We start from the raw sequence: 14,923 nt of genomic DNA, 5'->3' as shown, positions 1-14,923 counted from the left end.
AGGCACAGCCCACGGGCTTCTGCAACTGTGTGAATGGACCTGAATGCCTAATGACTCAGACTCCTATGGTTTCTTCTGTAAGCTAAAAGCAAAGCAGAGGAGAAGAGTCGGGCTATTCTTTTGTTTTGAAATAGCTTTAAAAGTAAGCACAAGGTATCCCTTTAAAAGAAAAAAATTATAAGAAAAAGAAAACAAAAATGCCTATTTACTTTCCTGTGAGAAAAATAGGTTAAGCTGAGCATGCACAACTAAATTCCACTGTGGATATAGGGGGCGGTGTCGGTTTTTTAAATGTCACTTCCCATCACATGACCCCATCCAAGATGGCAGCTAGTAGTGGAAACGGGAAGTGATTTGACACATTCAGTAGTGGCCACCATCTTTAAAATAGGTGTGGCTGTGATATCATTTCCTGTCAGGGGTGGGGTTTGGGGGCAAAGCTATGCAAAAGGGATGAGGTTTGGCATGAGGTATGCAAATAAGGTGGGACAAGGAGCATGGCTATGCAAAAGGGGTGGGGCTTGGGCAGGATCAAGACATCATATCCGGTGGCATCAAACAAGGGGATAGGGTGTGGGCATGGCTTGGGTGGTGACATCATCAAAGGGGCAGGGAGTGGATGTGGGGGCATGTCCTGATTGTCTGAAAACCGAGAAGTGGGCATGTCTCCTGTAAAAATCAATTAATTTTGACAAATACAGGTGAAGTACACTACTAATGCTTTATTAAATTTGGACTTGTAGCCACCAACTCAAAGAGAGTGCTTGAAACAGTTCACACCAGTATAATATAATAGAAATTTTTATGTATGTAGAGTACCCTCAGATATTTACCACTATTACTGCAGTCAATAATGCTGCTACAAAGTGGCATAGCACTTCTTTCATCGGGTAACTCTAACAAATGTTTTGGGAGGAGCAACATATGCTCATTTTTTCATGCTTTCAAATCACCTCAGTGCTATAAAATCGCTTATCACTTTTAAAAATGCCAGCCAGTTGGCTGAGATAAAGGAAGTCCCAGAGAGAGCATTTTTAGTCACCCTGGATATTGAATCTTTGTATTCAAATATCCCTCAGGACCTTGCTCTTGATATTGTGGAAAATACGGTGTCTAAGCGTCCTGTCACCGAACGCATACCATCTACTTTTTTGTTGGCACTAGCTAAACTTGTTTTGAAATCGAATTACTTTGAATGCGAGTCAACATTCTTTTTGCAAATTACTGGAGTGGCCATGGGTACAGCAGCAGCTCCTAGCATTGCCAACCTATATGTCAGTAGTTTCGAGGACATGAACTTATACAATTCTCAGTGGATTACCCACATCAAATATTGGGGTAGATTTATAGATGACATTTTTTTTATTTGGTCATCTACAGAAAATCATTTATAGCAGTTTTTTGATTGGCTGAACAGCAGAGATGTTAATTTGAAATTTACCATGAAGAAAATTAGTCAACATGCTGTATTTCTGGACACGGAAATTTATAAAAATAATGGTAGTTTATATACCACAGTCCATTATAAGCCTACGGACAGAAATACTTTATTGCAGTTCAGCAGTCATCATCCTCATAGGCTAAAGTGGTCATTACCGGTGGGACAGTTTTTAAGATTACAGAGAATTTGTTCCACTGACGTATCTTTTAAACAACAAGCTGCCTTATTAATGGACAAACTACGGATACGCGAGTACCCTGAGAATTGCATTCGACAAGCGTACAAACGAGCATGGTTCGCGCAAAGGTCGCTATTACTGACAGATAAGCCTATGGAATCATTAAATAGGATGGTATGCGTGCTAGGTTTTTCTACCATGGCCCCCCAAATTGCCCAAATTATTAATAGACACTGGCAGGTTTTAACTTTCCACACTATTTTTTCAGAGCAGCCTTGTATTACGTATACGCGGGGGCAGAACCTTAGGGACCAGTTGGTGCATACTTCCATGGGATATAACAATCAAAGTAGAGAAGATGGCATACATCAACCTTGTGGCACTTGCCAATTCTGTAGTCAAACCTACAGTATGACACAGTGGACTCATCAAAAAACTTCACGAACATTTAAATTGAGATATAACACTATCCTGCTTATAATCGAACGAGAAAAACGCCCAAGTTCCGACCTAAATCGGGAGATGGACGTTTATCTCACAAAAACGAATAACGCTGTATAATCGAAAGCCGAACTTGGACGTTTTCAACTGCACTCCATCGCGGAAGCGTACAAAGTTGACGGGGGCGTGTCGGAGGCGTGGTGAAGGCAGGACTGGGGCATGGTTATCACCCGAATAGAGATGGGCGCCTTTCACCGATAATGGAAAAAAAGTATGCGTGTGTAACTAGAATTTAGGGCACTTTACCTGGACCCTGTTTTTTCACGAATAAGGCCCCAAAAAGTGCCCTAAATGACCAGATTACCCCCAGAGGGAATCGGGGATGACCTCCCCTGACTCCCCCAGTGGTCACTAACCCCCTCCCACCACAAAAAAATGATATTTCACAACTTTTTATTTTCACCATCAAATGTCATACCTACCTCCCTGGCAGCAGTATGCAGGTCCCTGGAGCAGTTGTTAGGGGGTGCAGTGGACTTCAGGCAGGTGGACCCAGGCCCATCCCCCCGTACCTGTTACAATTGTGCTGCTTAATGCTTATTAGTCGTCCAACCCCCCAAACCCACTGTACCCACATGTAGGTGCCCCCCTTCACCCCTTAGGGCTATAGTAATGGTGTAGACTTGTGGGCAGTGGGTTTTGAGGGGGATTTGGGGGGCTCAACACACAAGGGAAGGGTGCTATGCACCTGGGAGCTCTTTTACCTTTTTTTTTGTTTTTGTAAAAGTGCCCCCTAAGGTGCCCAGTTGGTGTCCTGGCATGTGAGGGGGACCAGTGCACTACGAATCCTGGTCCCTCCCACGAACAAATGCCTTGGATTTATTCGTTTTTGAGCTGGGCGCTTTCATTTTCCATTATCGCTGAAAAACAAAAATGCCCAGCTCACAAATTGTTGAATAAAACATGGACGTCTATTTTTTGCGAAAATACGGTTCGGTCCGCCCCTTCACGGACCCGTTCTTGGAGATAAACGCCCATGTAGGGTTACCATATGGCTCCAGAAAAAGGAGGACGGATTGAGCCAACCAGGTTTTACTTCCATTGCTTTCCATTGAAAGCAATGGAAGTAAAACCCGGCTGGCTCAATTACTTCCATTGAAAGCAATTGCTTTCCATTGAAAGCAATAGAAGTAAAACCCGGCTGGCTCAATCCGTCCTCCTTTTTCTGGAGCCATATGGTAACCCTACGCCCATGGAGATAGACGTTTTCATTCGATTATGCCCCTCCATGTGCACTACATCTTTTGTTGTCTATGTAACTGTGACCTCACCCTGGGCACGATACTTTACCCTACAATACCCTTAGAATACCTCGGGCAAAATATCGTGTATCGGACAGGGTTGAAGTACAGACATTAAAACTAGCCCCGTCTCCCCATTTCTAAAATGGGAAGAGGAAATAAAACTAAATTTGTTATTATATTTTGTTATAACCCAGGAGAACAAATGACTTTTACATTGATAATTCAATAAATTATACTTTTTATTTATGTTATGGATATATGTCAAGTTCCGATCCGTTTAACAAATTCAATATATTTTTTTTTCAGTACAATATCAACTCAACAGATCAACTTCTCCGACATTTTATCAGATAAGTATAATCTAATCTTAGTAAAATTTGTTAACTAAATATGCCTTTAATCTTAAGACTTTGTCTTAACATTCCCCTTTTCTATAAGAATTGATTCTTTGTTATTATTTCTTTTCAGGTTCCTCCTTTATCAAGCAGGTAAGTATGGTTTGTGTTTTCTCTCTCTTCCTTTAGTTAGCCTTTTATAAGTCAGTTTTTGTGCTGTTCTGTATGTTAACGTCAATGCACTTAGCTTTTTTTTCCTGCTTTCTTGTATATCTTCTGTTCTTCATCTTTCTTTAACGTTGGGTACCGTACTTTTGCTGGAGACTAAAGCTGGAAGCTGGCTGAGGAATACCTACTACTCTAATCTTTAAAAATGAAAAGAAGAAAAACCCTATCTTTTTCTTGTTTAAGCAGTCTCTACTGCTGTAGAATTCCAAAAAGGAAATATTCTATATTCTATCTCTTAATGATCGCTTGTATTAAGCTTAACTCATTCCTAGATTAACTAAACTCATCCCTAAATTAACTATCCCAAAGAAAATAAACAGATAATTGAGAAACCCTATGTTTCCAAACCCCCCCCCCCCTTCAGTTTTTTTTTTAATGGTATAATCAGAAGTATCAAATACCCCCTTTCAAACATTTATTACCTACTTTAAGTTAATTTTTATGTCAGGGGTTTCAATATTTATGTGCTTGCTCTTAATTTATTTTTGAATGTAAACAGCCAATTTCTTCTCACTAAAGTTTATTAGCACCTCACTTGCTTGCAAGTGCTGTCAATACAACAACTTTCAAATAAATTAATTTTCATCACAAACTAACAGACTTGGCTGTTCAATAAATAAGTCAACTGGTGATTTTTTTTTTTTTCCAGTGCTCTGCCTGAATATCAAAGTGGATGTCAGGAACTTTGAAATCCCACCACCTTCCAATAACTACTAGTAGTTTCAAGACACAGAGCATAAAGTGGTACAATACCTCTCAGATTCAAACTGAGTTTTTAAAACTCTATCTCCCACTCACACAACTCGGAGCCTCTAACAACCGCGTAGCTCCTCTGTATTAGACTTAATAAGAATTCATACAGGCACACTACTTTCAGGCTCAAATATATTTTTTCTCAGACTTTTAAAGTAATTTTTGAGTACTTCTGAAAAGACTCTCTTATAGACGTCCATTCAGTTACACATTACCCACCCAACTGTCAACTGCCCCGTTTAGAATCCGATGACATCCCTACCAGAGCTCGAGCTCTAAGCACGAGCTCAAGCCCCAACACCATGCCACAAAACCCCCCAAACAGACTTTTAAACTAAATTACACATTTCTTAAAATTTAACACACATTTGCTTTTTTTTAAAATAGCATAAATTCAGTACCTTTTTTTCTTAGTGTCCGTAAAAATCTTCATTTTCCATCCCGAACACGAGCCTGCCGCAGCTCAGTCACGAGCCAGCATCTGGCTCGTGCAATCAGCTGTTCTCTTCCTCCTTCTCCTTCCCAGCGCGTGCCAGCCCATTGCGCGTCCCGCAAACTTAAATAAAAGAAATTAAAATGTCAGAGAAGTGCACCGGAGCACTTCTCCGACCCTCTCCTGACTCTGTCCCATGCTATTCTCTCTTCGGAACCGGCTCTGCACTTTTAAAAGAGCCGGTTCCCTTTAAGCCTATGGAATCCCTGGCCCTGCGTCAAAAACGTGCATTTGACGTCATTACGTCGACGTCAGACGCCGACGCAGGGCCAATCAGAGCCCAGAACACTCCCCAAGCTTTCCCCGGGCTCCCTTCTTCGCCTTCGCTCCGCCCCTCGATGCGGCCTCATTACCGCCGCTATAGCGCCGATGCGCCAATGCGCCAAAAACCATCCGGGCCCCTGCCGTGGACACTGCAGCGAATGCAGCTAAAAAATCTTCCCCGCAGCTGACGCGATGTCCCCGGAGCCAGGTACATTTTCTTTTTAACCCTCTATGGGTTACATCTATATTATTGAATGCCCTTGCCATTTGTATTATGTAGGGCGTACTACAAAGCACATGAAGGTGAGGTTAACAGAACATAAAAGCAGACTATCTACAAAAACTATGACAGCCCCTATGGTTGCCCATTGTGAGCAATTTAAACATACATTTGCAGATTTACGTTGGTTTATCATTGATCATGTCCCTGTTTGGATGAAAAGCATGGATCAGGCTACTGCATTAGCTAGACTTGAGCAGTGGTGGGTCTTTACTTTACAGACAGTGAACCCTCACGGGCTCAATGAAAATGTGGAATGGAACATTATAATTTGACCTGGAGTAGTCTGCAGAGATGTTTGCAGCTGGATCTTCTGACTGTCTTTAAGCAGTTTGTATAAAGCTAGTTGTGATTATGACCTCATTTCCGACCTTACATGGATGTGGATGCCTTATAAGCCATAGGGGATAAGCAGGCATTAGGTCTTGCTTTGTCTTGTTGATTGCTTGAGAGAAAAAAGAATGAGGAAGAAAAGAATTATGCAGCCTTAACCCTTGTCCCTGAGGAAAGTGATTGAAACCCCACGGAGTCGAGCGGTTTCAGGGGAAGGCAATTGATGAATGTTTCAGAGAGGCAAGATAGTTCTGCTAGGGAGGCAAGAATTTGTCAAGATAAGTGCACAGTTTTCACCTAGTATATACATTTTTAAAAGTGATAAGCAATTTTGTAGCACTGAGGTGATTTGGAAGCATGAAAAAATGAGCATATGTTGCTCCTCCCAAAAAATTTGTTAGCGTTACCCGATGAAAGAAGTGCTATGCCACTTTGTAGCAGCATTATTGACTGCAGTAATAGTGGTAAATATCTGAGGGTACTCTACATACATAAAAATTTCTATTATATTATACTGGTGTGAACTGTTTCAAGCACTCTCTTTGAGTTGGTGGCTACAAGTCCTGGTTTGTGTGTATATGTCATTGGATGTTACCAGAGATATTGATATTGTGGATTCGTTTTCGGTTATTAAATTTGGAGCAGAAATCTCCATGCTGTACGGCAGCAAAGGACAGAAGTGCTTCTATTAGAGAATGACATGGTTACTGTTATCACGGTAAACTGTGGTAACAACACTGCAGATTTACCGTGAATGCGGAAACAAAACTTTTTACCTCTTCACAGGAATGGTAAAAAGCCTTGTACCGTGGTTAAAAAAAAGAAATTAATTTGCTCCATTCCTTTCCTCTCCCCTCCTCCTTCCTGCAGGCCCATCTTATCTTTTTATCTGCTGATTGTAACTTACATGTTTCTGTGGCCCGGCAGCAATTCACACAGGCCAACTCTATGACCTTCCTTCTTCTGCATCCTGTCCTCTCTAATGCAGGTTCCTGTTTTGACCACTAAACAGGAAGTTGCTTTAGAGAGGGTGAGATGCAGCAGAAGGAAGGTCACAGAGCTTGCCTTTGTGAATCACTGCCGGACTTCAGGAAAATGTAAGCTACAAGCAGTGGATAGCAAGTGATGCCAGACCCACATGGAGAAGGACGGGAAGGAAGAGAGCTGTTGGCTGAACCCATGGGAGGAGGAAGAGGGGGGCTGGAGAGAAGGCAGAAAGGTGCTGGACCCATGAGAGGAGGTGGGGGGGGGGGCTGCAGGGAAGGAAGAGAGGTACTGGACCCGTGGGAGGAGGGGAGTTGGAGGGAAGGGAGAGGGGTGGTGGACCAATTGGAGGAGCTTGAGGGAAGGGAGAGAGGTGCTGGACACATGAGAGGAGGAGGAGCTGGATAGAATGAACAGAGGTACTGGATCCACGGTAGGGAGGAGGGCAGGGGAATGAAAAAGATGCTGGACCAAGGGGATGAAGGAAGTCAAATACTGAACCCACAGACAGAAGGAGAAAGGGAAGAAGGGCAGGCAGGTGAGCCAGGTGCTGGAAGGAGGAGGGAGAGAAGCTGAGTGGGGTTGGAGAGGAGATAGACACATTGGTGTGGAAGAGGAAGAGAGGAGAGAAGCTGGACACGGGGCGATAACAGAAACAGGGGAAATGTGCTTGGAGGGCATAGGGACAGGGGCACAAAGAAGATATGCTGCGTGGGGATGATATATGGACACAGAGGGGCAATGCTGGATACAGAAGGGGAGTTATATGGACACAGAGGGGAGATGTTAGACTTTGGGGAGAATAGGAACACAGTAGGAAGATGGGGGTCATAGGGATATAGAGGAGTGATGTTTGACACAGGGGGAGAGGATGGGGGAGAGCTGATGATGGATGTGAGGATATGAACACAGGGGAGACACTGAACAGGGAAGTATAGGGACACAGAGAAAGGAGATGCTGAGCATGGAGGATGTTAGGGACACAGAGAGGGAAGATAGATAGTGGACATAGGGAAATAAAAAATGTCAAATGGACAGGAGACTCTTGTGAGTGAGTTAAGAGAAGACAGAGGGAAGCAGAAACCAGAGCCTAAGACCAACATGATTTGGAAAATAAAATGACCAGGTAAAAAAAGATAGAAAAAATAATTTTATTTTCTATTTTGTGATAAGAATATGACAGATTTGAAACGTTCATCCTGCCAGAGCTGGTGTTAGACTTGGCTGGGACCCAGGGCAGAAATCTGGGAGGGGATCCTAAGGCCCACTACCGAACTACAGTTTCTTCGGCTTCCAGCAGGCTTGGAGCTCTTGCTGGTCAGGGGCTAAGGGCAGTTAGTACATAAGTACTTAAATATTGCCATACTGGGAAAGACCAAAGGTCCATCAAATCCAGCATCCTGTTTCCAACAGTGGCCAATCCAGGTCACAAATACCTGGCAAGATCCCAAAAAGTACAAAACATTTTACACTGCTTATCCCTGAAATTGTGGATTTTCCCTAAGTTCATTTAATAATGGTCTATGGACTTTTCCTTAGGAAGCCGTCCAATATAGGAGAAAAAATAACGTGATTTGTTTTCGTTATAAATAATTTCTATAAGCTGTTACAGCTCCAGTATACCCACTGCAAAATAAGACAGCAGATATAAATTCTCAAATTGGACATCTTCCAAACACTAAAATGAAAATAAAATGATTTTTTTCTACCTTTGTTGTCTGGTGACTTTGTTTTTCTGATCATGTTGGTCCCAGTCTCTGATTCTGCTGCTCACTGTTCCCTTAACTCCGTTTCCAGGGCTTCCTTTCCATTTATTTCTTTACTTTCCTCCTTTCTTCTTCATTTATTGCCCTACATCCATAGGTAAAAACTGGGGGGGGGGGGGGGGGGGGAGTGGCAAGATGGCGACCTGAAGCTTGCACGCTGAGCGGCCCCACTGTACTCTGAAGTTTTCTACTTACCTAAATTTCTTCTATAATAGTGATGCCCCATACAAAGAGGAAGGGGACGGCTAAAGGCCAACCGCCGATGGCCAGAACTTCGTCCTCTGTTCAGCAAAATTTTGGACCGCTATGCGACGAGTCACCCACAAACCACCAGGTTAGCGAATCCCATGTTGAGTGCCGATGAAGGAGCGTCAACGCTCTTGGGCTTGGAAACAACTTTATCGCCTCCGGAAATCAACCTGCCTCCATGTCCTGCGAAGTATAGAAGTGAGTCAGAGTACATGCTGAAACGGAGGTCGTTAGCAGCAGAACTCAAATCAGTGGTGCTACTCCTAAACCCGCAGGGGAAGCCATCGTGGAATTTTTGTCTCCCATGGATCTAAGTAACTAAGTCTGCTCAGGATACTACTTTACTTGTGAGTAAAATGGATAGTTTATCTGAATCCTTTGAGAATGTTAAAACTGAAACTTCACGTAAAGTTCTACAGGTACAGGAAGAGGTTAAGGTTATGAAATCAACAACGGACGCTCTGGTAAGAGACAAACTCTTAATCCACCGGAAAATTGAACAAATGGAGAATTATAATAGATGTTTAACCTTAAGATTGTTGTTCTTCAAAAAATATTTAACGGAAAATTTGAAAATTCCTCTTTCAGCTATTCCCCCATGTAATAAAATATATTATTTAACAACTCTTGCTCGAAAGGGAGTGGAACCTGTGAATGGTGGGAATTTGCCTCAATCAATGGGAATTGGATCAGAGAATCAAGATCTGTCTGCGTTGCTGGAAGATTCATTGTCAGAAGTATCTATTTGAGGGACGCTTATTGCTTCGTTTGTATTTGAGCAGGACTTGAACTCAGTGATGAGATTATATTTCAAGTTTGCTTTATTACCTTTTTGTGGTCAAAGAATATGGATTTTTCCAGACGTGACTAAGGCTACACAAGATAGAAGGAAACAATTTCTGGCATTAAGAGAGGAAACAAGGAAACTAGGTGCATCCTTTTTGTTAGCATATCCTTGCAAGTGTTTGATACGCTTCCTTAGCAATAAATATGTTTTCTATGAACCGAATCAACTGCGCACCTTTTTAGAAATGAAGAAACTATCCATTGGACCGATGGGGACTAAAGATTTAAATGGGGATATTCAGGGTTAAGCCATTTTCTTTTGTAAATTTTTTTCAATAGATAATTGATAAGTACATAAGTATTGCCATACTGGGAAAGACCAAAGGTCCATCAAGCCCAGCATCATGTTTCCTACAGTGGCCAATCCAGATCACAAATACCTGGCGAGATCCCAAAAAAGTACAAAACATTTTATACTGCTTATCCCAGAAATAGTGGATTTTCCCCAAGTCCATTTAATAACAGTCTATGGACTTTTCCTTTAGGAAGCTGTCCAAACCTTTTTTAAACTCCGCTAAGCTAACCGCCTTTACCACATTCTCTGGCAATGAATTCCAGAGTTTAATTACACGTTGAGTGAAGAAAATGTTTCTCTGATTCATTTTAAATTTACTACATTTTAGCTTCATCGCATGCCCCCTAGTCCTAGTATTTTTGGAAAGCGTGAACAGACGCTTCACATCTACCCATTCAACTCCACTCATTATTTTATAGACCTCTATCATATCTCCCCTCAGCCGCCTTTTCTCCAAGCTGAAGAGCCCTAGCCGCTTTAGCCTTTCCTCATAGGGAAGTTGTCCCATCCCCTTTATCATTTTCGTTGCCCTTCTCTGCACCTTTTCTAATTCCACTATATCTTTTTTTGAGATATGGCGACCAAAATGGAACACAATATTCGAGATGCGGTCACACCATGGAGCGATACAAAGGCATTATAACATCCTCATTTTTGTTTTCCATTCCTTTCCTAATAATACCTAACATTCTATTTGCTTTCTTAGCCACAGCAGCACACTGAGCAGAAGGTTTCAACGTATCATTAACGACAACACCTAGATCCCTTTCTTGGTCCGTGACTCCTAACGTGGAACCTTGCATGATGTAGCTATAATTCGGGTTTCTCTTTCCCACATGCATCACTTTGCACTTGCTGACATTAAACGTCATCTGCCATTTAGATGCCCAGTCTCAGAAGGTCCGCTTGTAATTTTTCACAATCCTCCCGCGATTTAATGACTTTGAATAACTTTGTGTCATCAGCAAATTTAATTACCTCATTAGTTACTCCCATCTCTAGGTCATTTATAAATATGTTAAAAAGCAGTGGTCCCAGCACAGAGCCCTGGGGAACACCACTAACTACCCTTCTCCATTGAGAATAATGACCATTTAACCCTACTCTCTGTTTTCTATCTTTTAACCAGTTTTTAATCCACAATAGAACACTACCTCCTATCCCATGACTCTCCAATTTCCTCTGGAGTCTTTCATGATGTACTTTGCTCAAACACCTTCTGAAAATCCAGATACACTATATCAACCGGCTCCCCTTTATCCACATGTTTGTTTACCCCTTCAAAGAAATGTAGTAGATTGGTGAGGCAAGATTTCCCTTCACTAAATCCATGTTGACTTTGTCTCATTAAGCCATGCTTTTGAATATGCTCTGTAATTTTGTTCTTAATAATAGTCTCTACCATTTTGCCCGGCACCAATGTCAGAATCACCGTCTATAATTTCCTGGATCTCCTCTGGAACGTTTTTTAAAAATCGGCGTTACATTGGCCACCCTCCAGTCTTCCGGTACCACACTCGATTTTAAGGATAAATTACATATTTCTAACAGTAGCTCTGCAAGCTCATTTTTCAGTTCTATCAGTACTCTGGGATGAATACCATCCGGTCCAGGAGATTTTCTACTCTTCAGTTTATAGAACTATCCCATTACATCCTCCAGGTTTACAGAGAATTCATTAAGTTTCTCCGACTCGTCAGCTTCGAATACCATTTCCGGCACCAGTATCACCAGTATCACTCCCAAATCTTCATGTAATCTCTTTTTGTCTTATCCCACTCCCCCTCAATTTGTGGTCTAAGAAAGAGTGAACTGAATTACCTGATTGTAATAATTTTCTTTATATTACTTTCTCTGTATTTCATGACAAGTTTATTTTACTACTTGTAAAATTTAAATTGCTACAAATAATAAAAAAAAAAGGCTGAGTCCTTCATGGACTTGACTGGAGGAGGTAAAGACTGGATCCAGCTTTTGCCTATTTTATCCATCCATGTGCAGTTTTTTTCCTCTTTTCCCTTCCCTCATCTCTTCAGTATGCATCTCCTTCCTCTTTCCATCCATGTCTAGCATTTTTCCTCTCTCCCTCCATCCATGTCCAGCATTTCTCCTCTCTCTTCTCCTCCATCCATGTTCATCCTCTCTTCCCCCATCCATGTCCAGCATTTCAACTCTCTCCCCTCCATCCATGTCCAGCATTTCAACTCTCTCCCCTCCATCCATGTCCAGAATTTCTCCTCTCTCCCCTAAATCCATGTGCATCTCTTTCTCTGTCTTCCCTCCCCTCCATCCATCCATGTCCAGCATTTCTCCTTTCCCCCTCCACTACATCCATGTGCATCTACTTCCACTTTCTTCCCTCCCCTCTATCTATGTCCACTATTTCTCCTCTCTCCCTTTCCCTCCAACAGTGTGCATCTCCTTCCTCTGTCTTTCCTTCCCTCCAACACTTCTCCTTTCTTCCCTGCCCTCCACTCTATCCACGTCCAGCATTTCTCCTCTCTCCCCTCCCCTCCGTCCATGTGCATCTCCTTCCTGTCTTTCCTCTCCTCCATCCATGTCCAGCATTTCTCCTGCCCTTCCCTCCATCCATCCATGTCCAGCAACTCTGCTCTCTCCCCTGCCTTCCCTTCCCATCCATGTCCAGCAACTCTCCTTTGCCCCTATCCTTTCCTCCCAATGACCAGCGATTCTCCTTTCTCCCCTGCCCTCCTCTCCATGTCCAGCGATTCTCCTTTGCCCTCCCCTCCCATCTATGTCCAGCAATTTCTCCTCTTCCCCTGCCCTCCCATCCATGTCCAACGATTCTCCTCTGCCCTCCCCTCCATGTCCAGCGATTTTTCTTTGCCCCTATCCTCCCCTCCATGTCTAGTAACTCGCCCCAACCTTCACTTGCCCCCCCTTTTCAGCCCCCATTGAGTTCCAGTACCAACCACAGCCCCACCTACCCACCCTTAGCTCCCCGACAGCCCTGCTTTCTGTTCCTGCTGCTCCGCGACACGTTTAAATCTTTTATTTTTTTTTACCTGAAGTCGCAGCGCCGGCATCGGCAATAGTGAAAGCAGCGTGGGCTTGCCTCCTCTAGACTTCCCTTCCAGAGTCTCAGTGGAAACAGGAAACTACATCAGAGGAAGGCGGGACACTGAGAAGGAAGACTGGAGGAGGCGAGCCTGCGTTGCTTTCACTAATGCCACCGCTGGCGTTGCGACTTCAGGTAAACAAAATAAAAGATTTAAACGCGTCGCGGGGCAGCAGGAACAGAAAGCAGGGCTATTCGGAAGCTAAGGGCAGGCAGATGAGCTGGCCCTAGGAAAAAAGGTGCCGGTAAGGATCTGAAGCTGCGCTAGAGATCTGGACACTGCCAAGAATATGGGCCAAACCTGGATACTCTTTCTTTTGATTGTGCTTCACATGTGTACATGTTTGTGGATTATTGGTTTGGGGTAATCTACGCTTTCTTTGAAAATGATTCAGACTGGGTGTTGGCTTATCATATACTCTGCAATTTCCAAATCTGACTCTGACTCTCCATTCTTTTCCCTCCAGGATCAGTGTAATGGAAAGATTTTGGAGATTGTTTTTGAACTCTGCTTTGACCGACAGTGCACTCTAAACCTATGTTTCCGATTATAATAATTATGTTTGTGTGATAATGATTTGGAATGTGTAAGAAGATAAGGCACGTCTCTAATTAATCTGGTATGTGCAGGGGGGAGGTTGAGTATTTCTCAAGTTCAGGAGATAGGCCAACTGGCCACTGGCTTGTTTACCCAAATGAGGGAGCGTGTGACCACATTCCCAAATTCTCAAGCATTCTGTAATTTTCCTTAGCTCTGAAAATGAGTTCTAAGCCTAATAAAAAGGGAAGCTGCTGACAGCGAAATTAGAAGCTCACCTGTGGGCAGACATGTCGCGCAGGAACCTGCCTGGTTACGAGACTCCTAGCTTCATTGAACAGGGTTTCCCAGCTGATAAACAAGCCCGGATGTAGTGATATGTGACCAGTGATATGTGTATATTATATTTCTTTATTATTGCTTCGTCAAGAGACTCCTGGCTTCGCTGATAAAAAAAAAGCTGGATGTAGTGATGTATGACCACTGATGTGATGATTGTTTCTCTTCAACTATAGATAGGTATTATTGTTTCTCTTCAACTATATAGCTTAGTCATTGTCTATATATCTTAATCATTGTGTATCTTAGACAATAATGACTTATACACTCTCCGTTTGAAATGAAATGAGGTTGTAAGCTCCTTTGAGCAGGGACTATCCTTATTTGTAAAACTGTACAGCGCTGCGTAACCCTAGTAGCGCTTTAGAAATGTTAAATAGTAGTAATAGTAGTAGTAACCTCTAATAAAAGTCTCATTTACCAAATACGAATCCAAAAGAATCCACAGTAATTGTTCAGCAGTCTGTATTAGTGATTAATTAGGCAGGCCGTAAAATCCGAGCAAAACAATTAGCCATCTGCACCTAGGAAGCTTTCAGCCAGATGAGCTTTGGCTTTTTCACATCTTTTGCAGGTAAGCACAATCCTCTCAGCCACCCCTTCCCGTTCTGCTAGGCAGCTGACCTGACACATACTCTGCACTATGTTTGTGCTAACCAAACATTTGTTGCTTATTGCGCGGGGGGGGGGGGGGGGGGGGGGGGAGAGGGGAGAGGCCCTGAGAATGGATGTGTGCACCCTCTTCTCTCAGGATCAAGGGCTCCCCATTCTGTTCCT

The sequence above is a fragment of the Microcaecilia unicolor genome, chromosome 2, assembly GCF_901765095.1.
Source record: "Microcaecilia unicolor chromosome 2, aMicUni1.1, whole genome shotgun sequence".
Lineage (NCBI taxonomy): Eukaryota > Metazoa > Chordata > Amphibia > Gymnophiona > Siphonopidae > Microcaecilia > Microcaecilia unicolor.
Note: the sequence above shows the minus strand (reverse complement) of the source record.